Source organism: Melozone crissalis, unplaced genomic scaffold, assembly GCF_028551555.1.
Source record: "Melozone crissalis strain CALT ecotype California unplaced genomic scaffold, PUWL_Pcris_2 ptg000027l_1, whole genome shotgun sequence".
NCBI classification, from domain to species: Eukaryota; Metazoa; Chordata; class Aves; order Passeriformes; family Passerellidae; genus Melozone; species Melozone crissalis.
In genome coordinates this window covers 33,335,573-33,339,429 of record NW_026535805.1, presented here as the reverse complement: position 1 = coordinate 33,339,429, position 3,857 = coordinate 33,335,573, and positions in this window count along the sequence as shown.

The following is a 3,857-nucleotide window of genomic DNA, read 5'->3' as shown; positions in this document are numbered from 1 at the left end:
TGGGCAGCAATGCCAGCTCCCAGCAGTGAGAGGTGGGCTGGCACACCCCAGCATAGGAGCAGTTTTCCCAGCAGTGTGAGATGGCTATTGCACCTCTGCTAAGTCAGTCATTGGCCCTTGCCTACTGACCTTTTACTTTGGAAATACTGGCTGTTTTCAAAGCACAGTGAAGGCAAATTGTGCTGTAAATGTGAAATATTGAGGGATATAATTACAGACAAACAAACTCAGCATGTAACCAGACTGATCTGAGGCATGCACCTCTTGCTGTTGCCTCTGGATGCAGTTGTGGGTAGGCTGTACTCAGCTATGCTGAAAGCTCCATTTCTGTCTGAGTCTTCCCAAGTTCTTAACAGGGGAAGGAGAATGGAGAAGAGTCTTCCTCACAGTGGGGAGGCAGCAGCACCCTCTGGCTCTTGGGGATGTTCCCCACTGAAGGAGAGGAGAACCACAGTGACTATTTGTAGGCAGCAACCACAAGTGTCAAGTTTCCATCCAAAACACCAGAGCCAAGAAAGGTGCTGATCTCACAGCTGTTGGAATAAGTCCAGGATTTGGGAATGCAGGAGAAAAAGAGTAAACAAGATGCAATGCTCAGACTCAGTCAGAGTAGCCAGTCCTCCCCCTTTCCATAAAACAGGATAAGGCTGTGTTGGAAATCCAGTGCCTGGAGGCAACAGTAATGCTAGTAGGAGTTGCAAAACTGAAAAAGTGGCCAGTCTAAAATTGGGCAAGTCTGAAAAACCAAGGAATTCCTCTTCTGGACTCTGTCACCTAATTTTTAGGCATTACTGTGTTTGAGATAGAGTATAATGTAAACACTTTGGGTCTTGCTGAAATTGGCACCAAGTCTTTTATGGCCTGATAAGGGAGAATTCCTTGTGTACATCAAGGTTAAGCAGGCTGGGGTACAAGGGAGAACTGGGGCCAACTGCAGTAAAAACTCCCAGCATCAAAGGCTGTAAGCAGGCAACTCCCAGATGCTGTGACTCCCTCAACATAAACTGCAGCACTGTGGAAGCTGTTGTGCAAAACAAGGTACAGAAGTCTTCATAAGCATTGTGTTTGTGCTGGAAAGCAGTTGTCAGACCTCTGGTTTAGTCTGAGGAAGAACAAAATGCAACATTAGGATATTTATTGTGTGTGTAAATACAACTGCTGGTATGACCCAGTGGGTGGGCACCTTTGGGTTAGAAGTTCATTGCTGTGTATTTCTGAGGTTCCTGCCTGCTCACCATTCTGGGCTGGTGGATGGAAACTCGGCAGTTGTGAATTGCCATGGTTTCAGACTGATTATAGCTAATCCCTTTCTAGCCAGGAATGTATGTTAGGGAAGATTTCCTGCAAGGCCAGCTTGTAAGCATCTTGGGTCCTTGATTCTAATAATCCAGTTTCTCTTTCATTCACCCATGTTTTTCTATTGTTACTGAGACACATCATGCACAGATCAATTGCCACAGTGTATTTAAAGCCTACAGTCTTTGGAGACATGCTTTGTGATTCACATAAGAGGAAACCTTTAGCCAGAGAGTGCTACCACATGAGTGATGAAGTTGGGAGGCAGCCAAGGGGGAGAGTCAGAGTACAGAGAGAACATCGGCTTGAGCCTTCATACAAAGAGGGAGGGATAGAAAAGAAATTAATATTTGGAAATGGAGCATTTTGCAGTCCTGCTCACCCTCTGTGATGAACATATAACAAAAATAGCTGTTTTGAACTGGGATATACTTTCTGAGTTTTATTCTGCCTAAACAAGAGCTGGTAGTCCTGGCTTTCTAGCTGATTGATTTCCAACTGCCAATTAGCTCAAATTAATGATTGCAACAGTAAACACTAGCCTGAACATGTCAGAGATAAACACATATTTTGTGGAGTGCCTAGCTTAGCCTTTACAATACTCTTACTGACCTTGAATTAATTGGCAGTCAATTAACTCTAGTTTAAAAAGATCACAAACAGGAGGCTAACATTTGTGCTATCTGGATTTATTTACTTAAACTGCGCATATAGGGTCTAATTTTTCAATGTCAATTAAACTCGATATGACATCAAATCAGATCACTATAATTTTACAATCATTTTGCACTGATATAGCAACTATGGCACAAGGAGTGAGGAAAGAATGGGACATGACTGTGTGACAGATTTGTGAGACCAGGTCCAGATGCATTCCTAAAACAATTGTGCTGGCAAGTTGTATCCATGGGTGCACTGCAGGGGCATGGATTTATAGCTAACAGCTTTCAAACACCTCCTGAGCCCGCTCAAATCTTTCAATTATTTGCTTGAGAGATGATAACTCATTTGACTATCTTATCTGCAAGCCTGGTCATATAGCTAGAAAATCAAATCTTCAAAAACGTTGCCTTAGTGATGGCCATCACTGCACTTCCAAACATCACTTTGACTGGGGAGAATTTAAGAACCCTGAGTCATTTATTACAGTAAATGACATCTCTTATCATATAATGCCTTTGGTCATGTTATTTACAGTTTTGAAAGCTGTAGAAATTTAGACACTATAGAAAACATATGTTGCAGCCTGTTTGAGCAGGGAATAAAATGATTTCCAGTTAGCTCCATGTTTTCAAAATCTATTAAAAATAAGAAAGCAATCACTTCACATGCTGGAAAGAACCAACCAAGTAAGCTTCTTCCCCTCTTCCCCACTGGCACCATTATAAATTATATTATTAAGGAGAGGAACAAAAATCAGTCTGGAAAAGAGAGAGAAGGACTAATGGCTGGAAAGTGTCCCGAGTCTGCAGTCAAGAAGTAATGGGGGTTAGTTGCACGTCAAGGTCCAGCTGTGCACCCCACACCTCTGCATTACTTCATGAGGGCAACACAGAGGTGCCAGCAGCCTCTCCCTCTAAGAGGGAAGGGGCCTTCACTACTCCGAGTTTTCCTGGTGCCCAGGATGCTCTTGCTGACAACCTCATTACCAGGTCCTGGGTAAGCCAGAGCAGGAGCACAGCTATGTTGGGGGCTCTGTATTTGCCTGGCTGAGTGCAGCTGCTCAAATACCTGAGAAAACAAAAGCTTCGCTTTGCAAACTGGGAACAAATTAGCTGAAATTCACTCCACAAAAGACCATGGACTATCCAACTGTGTTACTTGTGGTTGGGTTTATTTCATTGTGATTTATTCTGCAGTTGGTACTTTGTCAAAGAAGCTGTCAGCAGCATGCAGCAAGTACAAGAGAAGGGTGGTTTGTAGCTGCTAATCTTATTCTTTGCTGTTATTGTGACAGTACCAAACCACGTCTCTTGTAGATCAAGCACCATGCTGGGCTTTCCAAGGGCACAATGCAATTTTCAGTTGCACTGAAAATATAAATAGTAAAATATTAGAAATATTAAAATATTTTTGTGATTATTGACTCAAGATGTGTCAACAGGAGAGAAACAGGAAATGAAACTAATGCAGCTCTGAAGTGAAGCTGCCTATATCGGAACCAGTGTTGCAAGTAAACAGATCAAGAAAAGTAAACATGTGGCAAATATTTTATTCAAGGAGGAAAATGGTATAAGTGACTGAGGTGTCATTTCATGTGTCATTGCTGGCAGTGGGAATAAGAGGTTTTCATTTTTAAGTGTTAGATTTGGGTAGGCTTTTCTCTTGGAAAGTATATGATTGGCCTTTTTCCTTGCAGGCAAATTACCTTGGTTATTTATCTAAGCGTGACATTTGTCAAGCCAGAACCAATGGATAAGCTGCCATCCCAAGTTTCACACAAAATCACTCACACGCTGGCCAAGCTTTGAGAACAGCTTGATGGCTAATTCTTTGTATGGCTGGTTCTATGCCTTTAAATTAACCCTCCATTTGTTTTTCTGTCAGGTGCTGCACTAAGC